At 42.4% G+C, this 16,721-nt stretch overlaps 1 protein-coding gene across 6 annotated transcripts in view; it reads left to right on the top strand.

Annotated features, from left to right (window-relative positions):
• The window catches only part of PRUNE2 (prune homolog 2 with BCH domain), a 276,297-nt gene that overhangs the window by 46,654 nt on the left and 212,922 nt on the right, over positions 1-16,721 (top strand). The window lies entirely within an intron of this gene.

Genomic DNA, 16,721 nt, shown 5'->3' with positions numbered 1-16,721 from the left:
GAGTTCGAGCCCTGTGTTGGGCTCTCTGATGTCAGCACAGATCTCCGGTCTCCCTCTCTTTCTGTCCCTCCCCTGTTTGCATTCTCTCTGTCTCTCTCAAAAATAAAAAATAGAACTTTAAAAATATTTACAAATCAGAAATATTCCAATAAAAAGGAAAATAGTAAATTTCTACAACTTATAATAACTTTAGAGAAGTGGAATACAGCAACAAAAAATTAGGGCTCTAATTTAATTATTAGAATGTTAATCTTCAGAGAAAATTTGAGAAGTGGTAACATAAGCACAGCTTTCTTTTTAAAAAATTTTTTTTTCATGTTTATTTACTTTTGAGAGAAAGAGAGACAGAGGCGCGAGGAGGGGAGAGGCAGAGAGAGAGGGAGACACAGAATCCAAAGCAGGCTCCAGGCTCTGAGCTGTCAGCACGGAGCCCAATAACGGGGTTCAAACCCACAGAGCGCAAGATCATGACCTGAGCCGAAGTTGGACGCTCAACCGACTGAGCCACCCAGGCGCCCCCATAAGCACAGCTTTCTATTCTTTTTCTTTTTTCTTTTCCCGATTGCTGATGTGTTTCAAAGCTCAGTAGGTTGGGTGTTGCTGGTTCCTGAGCAGAGGTCCCTCGTCCCAGGGCTGCTGCTGTGAGTTGCTCCCGTGGGGTTGTGTGAGTGACCCATAGGGGTGCGCTCCCATCTCATAGATTTCCCTTAGTTCATGCTGATGCTCTGGGTTCAGCTACTGGGGGAAGGGGGACTCCCCCTTCCCCAAATCCTACAGAAGTATCAATGGTAATGTCATTGCCTTTATTCTGGAAGCACCTCATTCAAGAGGTTGCTGGTAACAATAATACACTGGAACATACCTGAGGGTATGTGGGGACATTTACTGAGCAGCCCAACAGCTTTTGTCTGCACAAAGATGAACAGCTTATTTTCCAGAAGGTTCTATATTCGTAGTAGAAGGCCTTGAAAATGGAAGGATAGAAAAAGACAAGTAAATTGAAGATGTTCAAAGGGCATTAGACGCTTTGGCTATTTTGGATCTTTCCCCCTCTGTTCTTGATTAAGGTACCACAGAAGTTATACAGAAACATTTAGGGCACGTCATATATGTACTAAGAGTCATCCTAAGCTTTCCATGATATGTTGATAAGAACCAGTTTGTGAAGACCCTCCTGCATTTACATCCACCATCGTGTCCAGAGTACATTTCTTCTTTCCACAGGTGGGGAAAGTGGAAAACAAGGAAGTGGGTCTGAGTGATCTAGAGAATCGTGGTTGAAATCACAACTTGGGGCTCTTTCGCCACCTTTCATAGATGGGGCCTGGGATCGGCACTGCTGGATATACGTGTACTTCTAGCAATCATATTTTGATCTAGAGTTCTATGATGTGCTGTTCACACGCTGGAGACTTTTAAAAACACAATTATTACAACAGTTTGTCTTCACAATATGGGTAAATTAGAACGTGGAATGGATTCACAAGTCAAGCGTTCTAAGTCTTGGGAAGAAAAGGGAAAATATATGATGACATAGTACTCATGAAATCCTTTATAAAATCATTTCATTATTTAAAAAAAATTTGTTTAACGTTTGTTTTTGAGAGAGAGAGAGAGAAGCAGAGCACGAGCAGGGGAGGGGCAGAGAGAGAGGGAGGCACAGAATGTGAAGCAGGCTCCAGGCTCTGAGCTGTCAGCACAGAGCCTGATGCGGGGCTCGAACCCATGAACCACGAGATCCTGACCTGAGCCGAAGTCGGCTGCTTAACCGACGGAGCCACCCAGGCGCCCCTATAAAATCATTTTAAAGGGCATTTCATGCCATGAAGTAGGTATAATGCTTTGGTGTGTGCATGCATGTGTGTGTTGGGGGTGGGGGGTAGGGAGAGAGAGAGAGAGAGTTAACCGGAGAGAGATCCCGCCATCAAATGAGAGTCTGTTAAGATTTAGAGAGAGAGCAATTACCTGCAGCCTGTAATGTAAATTGTAACTTTTGGGCTATTAACAAAGTGCTACTCTTAGTTCCGTTATTTCATAAGAACGTAACAAATGATGTAAAAATGGAAAACAATCCTCTGTCCAACTGTTCCCTCCAATATGGTCGTTTTCACTAACAAGCGTGTTTGGGGCATCTGGTGTGTTCAGAGTACTGCGTTAGGAGCTCTGGAGGAGGTGAAGTCCAAGATGTGTCCAGGGCTCTCCAGGAACCATCAGTCTGGCGAAACTGGGTCTCTGATATTGAATAGCTGACCCCTACATGCATGAGTGAACAGGAAGTGAAGCGTGCACACACTAACCAATGAATTGAGTGACTGTTCAGTTTCATTTGTGTGGTTGATATTTGTCTCTCCATGCTTCACAGAGGAGGCGGAACATTGGGCCAAAGAGGTGGCACGGTAGCCTTCAGCTGGGACATGCCATTATTACTCACTTCTGCTGTTTATCTTTCAGTTCTTAGTTGTCCCGTCCATGAAAAATGGCCCCTAACATTTTGTTGTTGTTGTACGATGGCATTAATACAAACTTTTCGAGGACATTCTCTCAAAACATGTATTTACTTCTGCTTCTACTCATGTATTCCTCTACTTCCATGTAAGGCACAGGGTGAAACATATTTAAAAAAAAAATCAAAGTTTAAAAGGATGAGATAAATGGGGATTTGTGTGGTTTCTTGCCTTGCTGGGAGGTCTACTGCCTCACTTTGGAAGCTGTTGATGGGTTTCAGCTGGGTGAATCCTAACGCCTCTCCTACCTTGAAACTTAAGTAAATCTTAATAACGTAAGACCAGTGATTCTGTCTGAAATTGTACTTGATTTGGAGCAACTCGAGCAATCCCTTTTGGGAACCAAATGCAGGTACATTCTGTAGTTGACAGAGACTCGATGGCCCGTGGGAGCTAATCACGAGTCTTCTTTCAGACCTGAGTCACAGCATTCTTAGACTCTGTGCAAACCTGTGAATCTAAATATCAGGGGTGGGGTCAGAAATTTACATGACAGCAATGTCCTAGTAAGCGATCTTTACTAGTGCAGTCAGCGGGAAGGCAATGTCACCCGAGTGGAAACCACAGCCCGCTTTTCTTCTGAGAGGCGGGATCCAGGCAGGAAGAAGCAGCCATGTGATGACACGGGAAGAATATTAGAATGCATCTTTCTAGGTCATTAGGTATTGCTCTAACTCATTTGTTTGGCGGCAGCTGCTTAGATTCTATTTTATGGATATTCCGTAATCTCTCCAACGATTCCTTGATTGTTATACATTGAGGTTGCTTCTCGTTTTGTTTCCTTTTTCTCCATTACAAATATTGTTTCAGCAAACATTCTTTGGGGTTTTATTAAATAGCCATATTTAGCAGCGGATTTTAAATACTAATAAGGGATTTAAAATACCCATATTTATGGGTGATTTTGTTTTTATAGAATAGATTCCTAGAAAAGGAATAAATAGTTGGGTCAAAAAGTTTGAACATTCTGGGGGAACCTGGGTGGCTCAGTCATTTGGGTGTCTGGCTCTTGATTTTGGCTCAGGTCATGATCTCTCGGTTCATGGAATTAAGTCCCAGGTCAGCACAGAGCCTGCTTGGGATTCTCTCTCTCTCTCTCTCTCTCCCGATATATATGCATGTATATATACATACATACATACATACATACATACATACATACATATATATATCTCTCTCAAAATAAATAAATAAACATTTGAAAAAAAAGTTTGAACACTGCTTTTTAATAGATACTGTCAAATTTGTCCCTCATTGGTTGGTATTCCTTACTACTGCCTACAGTCTAACTGACCATGGATGTTGACACTCTTAATTTTTTGCCAATCTGATAATCAAAAAATGCCATTTTCTTGTGGGTCTGATTTCCATTTTCATGACTACTGATGAGATTGACTTTCTTTTCGTATGTTCTTCTTCTTCAGTTAATTGCCCTCTAGTGGCGCCCTGGTGACTCAGTCCATTAGGTGTCTGACTTTTGATTTCCGCTCAGGTCATGATCTCACAGTTTGTGAGTTCAAGCCTCGCATTAGGCTCTGTGCTGACAGCGTGGAGCCTGCTTGAGATTCTGTTTCCTTCTCTCTCTGCCCCTCCCCTGCTCGTGCTCGTGCTCTCTCTCTCTCTCTCTCAAAAATATATAAACATTTTTAAAAAATTGTCCATTTATATCTTTTACTGATTATTCCATTGGTTTGTCTTTTTTCTAAATCAATGTGTGGGAACACTTTGTATGGTTAGAAATACTGCCCTTTTAATGCCAAGAATTTAAAAATATTATGCAAATATCTCCTGCTCTATTATGTATCATTTATTATTCCTTTTTAAATACAAAATTGAGCTAGCTGAGTTATATGTTATATATATTATTGAGATATAATTGACATATAACATTGTTTCAATATTTGTAAATGTGTTTCCTGGGATGAGAACTTTCAGGATCTACTTTCTTAGTCTTATCGTTTTCTTTGGTGCCTTTTTCCTACCAAAATTTCACTGCTTTTAAATACACTAACTCTTGACACATTCAACACTTTAGATTCAAATTTAAGTTGCATTAGCACTTTTACCCGAGGCTTACTACAAAACAGAAGAGTAAATGCACTCCAGCTAAGAGCTAAGAGAGCAAGACAGAGTCTGACCTGTGTTGTTACAACATTTTCAGAAAACACATTTTCCTTTTTTTGAGGAAAATATGGTACCGACTGTATCATTGCTCTTTAGCGCTTGAAATGATGATGCCACATTAAATAATGCTTGCTTATTGCATCCTTAATGCAATTTATTGCTCTATAGATGCCCCAAACCACAGGACAAAATAATATCTTATGGATGCTGCCAGAGTTGAATATGTTAATAATATTTTAATAGTTTGTTTGTCAATGAGAGTAGGATAAACATCCTCAAAGATACGCAGAGGGAAAGTTCATATGAAGACACTAATGTTTAGTGTCCATATAAAAAAAATGATGTGAAACACTCAAAATCTTAATAAGTGCAAATTAACTTTGCATGCTTAAATACAGAGTTGCAGGTTTAAAAATCAGGTGTGTCTATATAAATTTCTACAACCCTTCTGGTAAGCATTGAAACACTTACGTTCGCGGGCACCTGGGTGGCTCATCCGTTGAGCGTCCAACTTCGGCTCAGGTCATGATCTCACGGTTTGTGGGTTCAATCCCGGAGTTTGACTCTGCGCTGGCAGCTTGGAGCCTGCTTCAGATTCTGTCTCCCTCTCTCTCGTTGCTCCTCCCCCGCTGGTGAGTGTGTGTACGTGCACACATGCGCTCGCTCTCTCTTTCAATAGTGAAAACACACACACACACACACACACACACACACACACACACACACACACTTATATTCGTTGACCCAGAAGTGTAAAATTCAGGAGTTTATCCTGAAGAAATAACAGGATGAGCACAAAAATAGCTTACAAATATTCCCTGCATTCTTATATTATAAAAAATTAAAATAACTTAATTCTGCAACAGTAGGGGATTGACTAAATATAATTATCCTTATTAAAGAATAGCCTATCCACTAAATGCCATCATTCATTCATTAATTTATTTTTTCAGTAGTTATTGAGCACCACTGTATGCAAAAGCAATAGGTTGGCAACTGGTGTTACAAAAGCAAACACATATTCTCCCTGGCCATCACAACATTTATATTTCAGAATTTTAGAAGAATAACCTAAATGTTGTTTAAAAAAAAAAAAAAAAGAGGTTAGGGGCACCGGGTGGCTAAGTGGGTTACATGTCCAACTTCGGTTCATGTCATGGTCTCATGTTTCGTGAGTTCGAGCCCAGAGTTGAGCTTTGTGCTGACAGCTTTGGACCCTCTGTCTCCCACTCTGTTTGCCTCTCTCCTGCTCACTCTCTCTCTCTTTCTCAAAACTAACATTTAAAAAAAGGAGTGTACAAAATATTATGTGTAATATGATCACAGTACTATAGAAGAGAGCGCTCATAAAAATATAGAGAAAGGTTGGAAGGGGTTCGCTAAATGTTCATGGTGATTACTTTGGGTCGTAAGGGTTTATTTCTTTGTGTCTCTATATTTTCCAAATGTTTTATAAAGAGTATATTTTCGGGGAGCCTGGGCGGCTCAGTCAATTAAGCGTCTGACTTCGGTTCAGGTCATGATCAGGTTTGTGACTTAGAGCCCCCCATTGGGCTCTGTGCTGACAGCTCAGAGCCTGGAGCCTGCTTCGGATTCTGGGTCTCCCCCTTTCTCTGCCTCTCGCCTGCTCACCTCTGTGTCTTTGTCTCTCAAAAATAAATAAACATTAAAAAAATATTTTATACAGTAATTAATATTACTATGAGAGTATGAATTAACTGTAAATTTGACAGAATAAGTTAGCCTTTGGTGACATGGGTGTAGTTTCTATACATGTGTAGCAGTGGTGTTCTTTTTATTTTTATTTTTTTTTACACTTTAAAAAACACATATTTTTTAAGCTTATTTATTTTGAGAGAGAGAGAGAGAGAGAGGGAGAAAGAGTGTGTGTGTGTGTGTGTGTGCATGGGGGGGGGGCAGAGAGAGAAGGAGAGAGATTCCCAAGCGGACTCTGTGCTGTCAGTGTGGAGCCCGATGTAGGGCTTGATCCCATGAACCATGATATCCTGACCTGAGCTGAAATCAAGAGTCGGACACTTAATCGACTGAGCCACGCAGGCACTCCAGGGGTGTTCTTTTTCATTTGGTCTTTAAAACTCTGATAGTGCTTTGACAGCAACCATTTTGTAAAAGAAGCTCGTCGAAGCTTTCCCTGAAGTTCAGGAATCTGTTTGGTGGTTTTGAATTTTGGAATGACTCCAACCTGGAGGTCTGTCCGAGGCTGCTTGGGCTGCCGTAACAAAATACCACAGACCGGGTGCCTTAAACAACAGAAATTTATTTCTTTTTCTTTTTTTTTTTTTTTCAACGTTTATTTATTTTTGGGACAGAGAGAGACAGAGCATGAACGGGGAAGGGGCAGAGAGAGAGGGAGACACAGAATCGGAAACAGGCTCCAGGCTCTGAGCCATCAGCCCAGAGCCCGACGTGGGGCTCGAACTCCCGGACCGCGAGATCGTGACCTGGCTGAAGTCGGACGCTTAACCGACTGCGCCACCCAGGCGCCCCCAGAAATTTATTTCTTACAGCTCGGGAGGCTGGAAGTCCAAGATCAGGGTGCCAGCATGGTTGAGTTCTTGTGAGGGCCTTCTTCTCCTGATCATCTCAAGAGAGAGAGAGATGGAGAGAGAGAGAGAGAGACAGAGGCAGAGAGACAGAGAGGCACAGAGAGAGACAGAAAGTGAGAGGGAGAGCTGGGAGGGAATGAGAGCTCTCATCTGGAGGGCCCCGCTCTCATGACTTCATTTAAACCTAATTGTTTCCCAAAAGCTCCATCCCCAAGTACCATCACATTGAGGGTTCAGGCTTGGAAATGGGAATTTGGGGGATACACAATTCAGTCTACAGTGAGGTCTAAGCCCACCAATGGGGCACAGACAGCGGAAGGTCAGAGGAGGCAAAGGGAAGGGTCATAGACCTGGATGCTGCTCATATGAGGTGAGGCAAAAATGACTACAGCTCTTGAGTCTGGAAAGGGACAGGCTGAGTGATTCAGAGACGTGTAAAAGCACGGAGGGCAAACCTCTGGCACAAGACATCTATTTAAACTAGAAAGGAAGCGGCACCGAAATGGGAAATGGAAGAGCTGTCCCATCCAGTTGGTAGTAAATGTTTGGACACATTTCTCCCCAAAGTAAAATGGCCGGAAAATAATAATCTGTAGACAGTCTGTGTGGAGCAATTGCTATAGGGGCTCTTCGGGAAAGGTAAGAACTTGTGTGTTGGGGCGGGGGGTGGGGGGGTGGATCATCCTTGACCTTTTATGTTGAAGCTGTGGAAGAAAAATAATGGTGCCACCCCCAAAACTGTCCCCGGAGGACATTGTCAGAAAGAGAATCTTGAATGAAAATATAAAAAATGAAATGCTGTAAGTAAATAACAATTCTGTCTCCCATTACTATTATGACCCAGAAGAAGTATATGAACCATATATATGAGGTCGCTCCTTTCGAGAACATTCTATGTTCAAGGTGGGCAACAAACAGGTTGAGGAAGAATGGATTCAGTTGAGAATGTGTCCAAAGCCCCAGTAAAAGGAGCCTGACCCCAAGGGGAACCGGGGACCTACATGACCCACCCAAGAAAGAAGGGCCTCAGGCAATGCTTGGGTTTAGCTTCTGGGTCTCCCACTGCCTATCTACAATGGCCTCTGCATTTGACCATATAGCAGGAGGTGCAGGTGCATAGGATCTGAGCTATTTATAGCTGAATCTGCTCAACGTGACTCCCAGCCCCTATTTTTCCCCAAATGAGAGATATTAAGAGAGAGTATTCTCCAGCTTAGCAAAGAGAATCCTGAGGGGAAAAAATGATTGGGGTCTGTTGGGAAAACAGTGAGGGGAGAGGTTATAGGCAATATATACTTATCTGAATTGATTAGGTTTCAGTTTTATCAGTAAGTGAGACAAATTACCTCAAAATAATTTGAGTCTTCTCATTGAAAGCTTTTTGCGTCTTCCTAATTCCTTGGTTTATATTCATCTAGTACGTCACCAAGTAAATTAGGACACTTATGAGAAAATTTAATATAAAATGTCTGTGTCTCGAATTTGCAGATTCTGGTAAATGTTTTTGCTTTGAGACATGACCTGAGGTACAACTCTTGGAAGAAATTAATTATAGCCATTAGAATGAAACTAGAGTAGATGGCCAGTGGAATAGAGTATCCTATTTGCCGATATCATGGAGATTCTTTTTTAAAAGGCACTTATGGGGCGCCTGGGTGGCGCAGTCGGTTAAGCGTCCGGCTTCAGCCAGGTCACGATCTCGCGGTCCGTGAGTTCGAGCCCCGCGTCGGGCTCTGGGCTGATGGCTCAGAGCCTGGAGCCTGTTTCCGATTCTGTGTCTCCCTCTCTCTCTGCCCCTCCCCCGTTCATGCTCTGTCTCTCTCTGTCCCAAAAATAAATAAAAAACGTTTGGAAAAAAAAAAAAATTAAAAGGCACTTATGCTGATTCCAGAAATTTTATACACACATATGTGTTCATACAGTTGCAATCCTTGAGCTAAACAGAATAAAGATCTACAGTTTCGATCTTTGAGCAAGGTCCATAGCATACTAAGTGGATTCAAAAGGAAGCGTCTAATATAGAGTGGGAATAGAATGTACTTTACTTTAGTAAAGTACATGTGTTAATATATATACAAGTTAAAAATGTGAATAATCAATAACTATTGAACTTTTAACAGTAGTTATCTTTGGTTTATTAATTTTCATTGTGTCTGCCTTTTTATAATTTCATGTATTTTTTTTTTCTTAACCAGAAACATAAGCAAAGATAGAAAATAAAATACAGGGGCGCCTGGGTGGCGCAGTCGGTTAAGCGTCCGACTTCAGCCAGGTCACGATCTCGCGGTCCGTGAATTCGAGCCCCGCGTCGGGCTCTGGGCTGATGGCTCAGAGCCTGGAGCCTGTTTCCGATTCTGTGTCTCCCTCTCTCTCTGCCCCTCCCCCGTTCATGCTCTGTCTCTCTCTGTCCCAAAAATAAATAAACGTTGAAAAAAAAAATTTTTTTTTTAAAATAAAAAAAAAAAAAAAAAGAAAAGAAAATACAAAGGTTTCAATCAGCAGGAAAAATCCCGGTGACCTAGGGACACGCACAGAGTGATAAGCATTTTTGTTTTTGTTTTTGGACTGCTAGTGGATGCCACGTCCTTTATTCCCTCCAGCATCCTCTCCCTTGGACTTGCAAACTTTATCTGGGTAATGATAAGATTATGAGACATTCAGAAGGTGAGGAGTCATAGACGTTATCTTAAACCCAGGGCCAGTAGCAAAAGCATCTCCTTTGTTTACCAAATGAACAAGGGACGAGACTTGTCTGTCTCTGGCAGAACTGATCTGGGGCCTTTGGAGGACCAGGTTACTCTGGGGATCCCCTGTGTCTTTGTTGCTCACTTGGCCGTGGTCCCTTTTGTATCCCCTCCTACCTGGCTTTCCTGATGATTGTGACTTATGTGGAGTTGGGGACCTTTGGGGTGATGAGCAGCATGTCAGTCTTTCTTCCACTCACCCTCTGAGTCTTCTCACTTAGAATCATGGCAGCCACAGGCATGTGGAGTCTCCTAGGGAGGAACCAGGCCCCTTTTCTGGACCACCCACAGGCAGCCTCCAGGAAGGGTGACCCCTCATTGACTTGGAATTAGAAGTAATTAAGGAAACACCAGCTCAACTGCCAACTGTTTTCTTGCCTGGGTTTCTTTGGAGATAACACTCGATAAATCGAGAACTTCTTGTCGTCTTGCCTTTTCATTTGTTGGTTAAGGATGAGGGCCTTAGAAATGTTTGTTGCTTCCGTGTGATAGGAAAGGCGCTCTCCCAACTTCTGTGGGTTTTGTCTACAATGTTTTCAAAACACAATGCATTTCAGTTAATTACTTTTGAAAACGTTTGCATAGGATTTTTAAGAAAAGTGGGTCGAGGAGGATGGGTCTGAGAAATCATAACTGTGTTGCAAGGCTTGTTGACTAAATGTTAATAATGGGACTTCAGATGTGTCCGGTCATCAGTGGGAGCAGCTTCGTTTCTCAGCGGATGTGGCTCTTGGAAAACTAATGGAGGATAAGAGACTCTTAAATACAGAGAACAAACTGAGGGTTGATGGGAGGGGGGTGGAGAGAGGGAAAGCACAATGCATTTCAGTTAATTATTTTTGAAAACATTTTCATAGGCTTTTTAAGAAAAGTGGGTTGGAGGGGCACCGGGGTGCCTCTGTATTTAAGAGACTCTTAAATACAGAGAACAAACTGAGGGTTGATGGCAGGGAGGTGGTGGGGGGAGAGGGGAAAATGGGTGATGGGCATTGAGGAGGGCACTTGTTGGGATGAGCACTGGGTGTTGTATGTAAGCGATGAACCACGGGAATCTATCCCCAAATCCAAGAGCACACTGTATACCCTGTATGTTAGCCAATTAGGCAATAAATAATATGTCTATAAAAAAACCCCAAGCTAATGGAGGGACTAGGTTTCCATCAGGGCCCTAGAAGCCTTCTTTCTGATTGATTCTGTTTTCTGTGGGTGTGTCGGAAAAGTGCTTTTTTGCCTGACAAGTGCAATTCCCTTTAATGGTCAGTTGAGTCTTAATGCTTGGGCATTTTGCTGGCTTTGAAAAAGAGATAAGTAAACTACATTAAGAAGGCTCATTTTAGTGTTGTGTAGGATTACACTTTGAAAGCATATCAAAATTGTGATCTCAAATACTGGCACGTTCAATATATTTTCTTTTATATGTTGATGAAGGAAAGATTTTGCCCATCTATTTGGAAGTGTAGATGCCAAAGCAGTATAGTATCTATTTCTACGCATAATCAGGATTCCATTCTGTGTTGGGCTTACGCCATATTGGATATAGGCATTGGTGATGAATCTTTTGTCTCCTGAGGATTCTTTCATGCTTGGTGAACTTGTGTCAATACTAGGGAGTGGGTATTTACTTGCCAGATCTATTCACTCCTGGCTAGGAGTTTACAAAGTCACATTTAGAAAATGTATGCACTAGGCAGTAAATATTTGTTGAACATGTCGGATATCCTCTCACCTCAGGGCCTTTGCCCTTGCTATTCTCCTGGCCTAAGATATCCTTAGGTCCCACTTCTTGGCTTGAGGTCTTTCTCAAATGTCACCTTTTCAAATGAGCCTCATCTCAGTGTACCCTATTCCTCAAATTATTCTCTAATTATCTGGTTCATCGTATCTCCTTGCAACTAACGCAGGTGCTATGAGAGCTGGGATTGTCGTCCGTTTGGTTTACTGCTGTATCGCGCAAATAGATTTTTATTACTTGAATGACAATAATTAACTTAATTGATAAAATTATCACTTTTATTTGGGCATAATTTATCTGCTTGTAAATAATTCAGCTGCTAATTCGAACTGCATCAAGGGACGTAGATATTAAGATTGGACATCTGTGAGTCTATGAATATGTGGAGATGTGAAATAGGAAAAGGTCCACAGACCTGCTCTGAGAGGTACGTGTACCGAGAGTATCACTGTGATCAAGTCAGTTCCCTGAACCTGCTGCCCCTGTAGATGGGGACTTTGTCACAGAATAGACCAGAATAGGCCTCATAAGGACCCCTGTTACCGTTCTCGGACACCTGAAATCAATCCCCAGTCTTTTCTGCCGGGACTTGACCCCTATGCTTGCTCTGTTCACACTGCCAAGGTCATTTGTGCTGGGAAGTTTGAAAGTGGAGCCTGTTTTCCCTGGTTATTGACCCCCAATTTGAGCAGCCAAATCCTACATGTTTCTTGAGCTCACCTTCTGATTGAGTTCACATAACTAATCTTATGTTTTATTCCTCTAAGCAGGCAGAGGTCTTTCTGAACATGGTTGCTCTAATCTCTAATTTTCGCTACACTTCAATTACATCTTAGTGGTTTTTGATAGGATTCATGCACTTAGGAACATCTGAGATTTTTTGAGGTTGAGCCTCTCACTCCTAAGGCTCGTTGGCAGGCACCAAAGTTACCTCTGATTGTGACGTTGCTTTTGTCTGCTCCAACTTTTTCAGCCAACTTGAAATTTCTGGTCATCTTTTTGGACTATGGCATAATCCCTAGAAAGTCTCTTTAAAATGAAAGAATGGAGGGGCGCCTGGGTGGCTCAGTCGGTTAAGCGTCCGACTTCGGCTCAGGTCACGATCTCGCGGTCTGTGAGTTCGAGCCCCGCGTCGGGCTCTGTGCTGACAGCTCGGAGCCTGGAGTCTGTTTCAGATTCCATGTCTCCCTCTTTCTCTCTCCTCCCCTGCTCATGCTCTGTCTCTCTCTTCTCAAAAATACATAAACGTTAAAAAAAATTTTTTTAAGTGGAAGAATGGAGTTGCTTGTGGAGAAGCAGATTGGTCCCTGATAGCATGGGCACCAGGTTGGCACATTTTGATGGAAGTGGGTGGGGTCGGGGGGAGGATAGTGTTGGAAGCTGGGACCTGGGGCATTGACCGCAGATAGCAGACATAAGCAAATGGCACTCAAAGAGGCCATGAGTATGAAGGAGGTTAGTGTGAGAGAAGAAGGCAGGTCAGACGAGAAACAGGAGAGCATGAAAAGAGAGGCATGTGGCATCGAAAAGAACCCTCAAGATTCTGTCCTGGGACCTTCTATAGTCTGACCTGTAAGATGACGTGTACTTTTTTTCCCCTTTAAACGGACAAGAACGAATAAATAATAATCTTCAAAGATTCCTGAGTTGTGGGAATTGGTCCAACATGCTTTGGGTTCACAATCTTATTTAGTTTCTTTTAGTTTTTTCTTTTTTTTTTTTTTCTTAATTTTTTTTTTCAACTTTTATTTATTTTTGGGGGGACAGAGAGAGACAGAGCATGAACGGGGGAGGGGCAGAGAGAGAGGGAGACACAGAATCGGAAACAGGCTCCAGGCTCTGAGCCATCAGCCCAGAGCCTGACACGGGGCTCGAACTCACGGACTGCGAGATCGTGACCTGGCTGAAGTCGGACGCTTAACCGACTGCGCCACCCAGGCGCCCCTAGTTTTTTCTTTTTAAGTAGTAATTGGCTTGGTCTTAGAAATAAACTGACACACAAATCTTCTTGGTTCCTCCACGTCTTGCATGCAAGTTGAGTGTTGAACAAAGAGCTGTACCTAGGAATTACCGAACCTAGACAAGAAGGCAGGTAGGTCAGCTTTGGGGTCATTTGGTGTGGTGCTATAAATGTCTGAAACCTTGCTATATTTAGAATGCGTATTTAGAATGCATGTTCACTCATTTTGTAGGTGAAGTCATTATGGCATTGTGGGGTGGTTGGTGCAGGGCAGAGCAGAGGGCTCCCTGTACTGGGCCATGGGGTTTGGGAATGATCCTGGCCCCATCACGGACTCCACTGACCTATAAAAAGTATTGTTAATCTTCTTACTGTCTGGCTTACAAGATCTGAGAGGAGAAATGAGGTAATGTCTACTTAGACCTTCGAGTTTCTCGGAAGAACGGCTGTCTACAGTAATATGATTTCCTAATGCATTTGTTTGTGTGGTAATGGAGTATAATTCCATTTACCTAAATTTCTGTAGGTACCTCTAGAACATCTGACAGTCTTGCACAGGAGAAGCAGTCCGGCTTTTAGATGAGAACTGGGCCTAGACTAGAATCCCCCAAGGGTACAAGTGAGCCAGCTTGTAATTTATGAAGTTAGGGGAAGGAAGCTGAGAGACGACGGAAGGGGGGTTAAAGTTGGTGGTGATGGTGGGGCAGGGTGTTGTAATTATAATCGGAGAGTTTATATTGTATTTTCAAGTCATGTTGTTTTATTAAATATCATCATCTCAGTATCTTTGAAAAATACACGTTTATTTTAATTCAGCAATATTACATATTAGATGACTCGTCTGCAATATCGATACCGCTATTATTCTCTGTATTGATAGACTCTTTAAAACTTCCTTCGAGATTTTTAGTTTATTATGTTTCTTGGGCCACAAGCTGGTTGTTTAAAAACTTGTTTCTGACTCTGACATCAGTAGGCCCGTGCCACCAATTACAATTGCATAGATTCATTTGTAAAGTACCTAGTAGGTTACCAAATAATGCCTTCTCTTTGTTTTGTAGAAAAAAGAATAAGTCTCTTTCTGGGAATAGTCGTGGGCAGTGTAATTTTTTATCTAGCCATTTTGAGCAGTATTGCGCTTGAGTTGGCTTTCTAGTCAGTTCTCAGAAGAGAAGTTAAAACAAAGGGTGAAAAGTGGTGGAAGCATACGTATGTGTCACCTCTGGCATGCTATAAAGAGGTTCATTTTGATTACAGTTATCATTATTGAACAGTTTTGTTGTAGAATTTTCTAGAAGCAGTCATTTCTTTGGCATTTCCAACCTAGTATTTCACAAGGAGGTCAGCCGTCTATAAAGGAGTTTTAAGTAACTATTACGTTAAACCAGGAAAGAAAACAGTATGCCTTCTCTTCCAGAGACGTGCCTGTATACATTTTTTAGTAGCAACTGCTTTGTATTGTGAAAGCAATATTACTAACCATATTCCTTTCCTGGGGGGGGAGGAAAAGTGTTATACTTTCACTTGCTAAGTTATGGAATGTACTGTAGAGAGAACATTTCTTGACACCCAAAATGCGGCCTGAGAAAATAAATTACTACCGAATTGTGTATTGCGTGCCAAGAACATATGAAAAAAGTCACCGTCTCTCAAATTAAAGAACATCTCATACAAGGAGATGACATAGAACCACTACTCCTCCCTTATCCTTGGTTTCATGTCCCATGATTTCTATTACCTGCGGTCAACTGCAGGCCAAAAGCAGATGATCCTCTGACACGCGGTCAGAAGGTCAAGAGTGGCCTATGTCACATGCCTACATCGTTCGCCTCCTTCCTCTCACCACGTAGGCATTTTATCATCCCACACCATCACCAGAAGGGTGAGTACAGTACGTGAAGATATTCTGAGAGAGGCCACATTCACACAACTTTTAGTACAGTGTAGTGCTGTAATTGTCCTACTTTATTATTGTTGTTCTTAATCTCTTACTAGGCCTAATTTATAAACTTTATTCATAGGTATGTACGTACAAGAAAAAACAGAGTATATATAGGGTTCAGTATTATCAGCAGTTCTGGGCACCCACTGGGGCTCTTGGAATGTATCCTTTGCAGATGAACGGGGGGCCGCTATACTATGGGACTTCCCTTTGGACTAAAATCTTTTACTAAAAAAATTATGACTCTGAGATACAATTCATATCAAGTTAGACTGTGATAATGTTTTTTTTTACATTTTTTTAATGTTTATTTTTGAGAGAGAGAGAGAGAGAGAGCGAGCATGAATGGGGGGAGGGGCAGAGAGAGAGGGAGACACAGAATCCGAAGCAGGCTCCAGGCTCTGAGCTGTCATCACAGAGCCTGATGCGGAGCTCAAACCCACGAACCGTAAGATCATGACCTGAGCTGAAGTTGGATGCTTAACCGACTGAGCCACCCATGTGCCCCAGACTGTGATAATGTTAATGAAACCACACTTCTGTTGGAAGAGGTCATCTAGAGGACGTGACTGTTGGCTGACCCCTGAGCTACACCTGGGCTGTTGGAGGCTCCTCACCCTCTCCCCTGTCCTTGGGATGTATGTTCTGCCCACCGTTCCCACCATGGGAGCTGCTCCAAGGATGCAGCCTTGAGAGAGTAATGTGGTGTTGAGACCACACATGACTGAGCCCAGTTACGGCCTCTATAAAATTTTTAAAATTCTGGCAGGTGGATGTGAAGATCTACCCATCTTGCAGGTGCCCAAGACAAGCCTTGGAAATAAGTCTCCTTGTTTATTAAACTACCGCCTGCCAAACTTGAAGTGGTCCGCCTCTTCCTTTGGTCTCTCCCTGCCCTTCACGCGTGGAGGCCAGAGGCAGAGGTCACCTGGGGAGGCTCCTGAGGTGGTGAGCTCACAATTTTCTGTTCCTGAACCGTGCACTACAACGTGAGCATTTCCGAATTTTAAACGTGTTGTGCAATCTTATGTCCTCCTGTAAAACTTCATCATAAACTCAGGAATTGTTCCAATTGTGCGTGAATATAGCCAAGGCCTACCTTTGAAAAAAAGATGGAAAACTGTCCTTTTTGTATCGATCTGTTGCAC

The sequence above is a fragment of the Puma concolor genome, chromosome D4, assembly GCF_028749965.1.
Source record: "Puma concolor isolate L17-30 chromosome D4, mPumCon1.1.hap2, whole genome shotgun sequence".
In the NCBI taxonomy this organism is placed as follows: domain Eukaryota; kingdom Metazoa; phylum Chordata; class Mammalia; order Carnivora; family Felidae; genus Puma; species Puma concolor.
The sequence above is the reverse complement of the archived record's forward strand: the minus strand, read 5'-3'. Positions and strand labels throughout refer to the sequence as shown.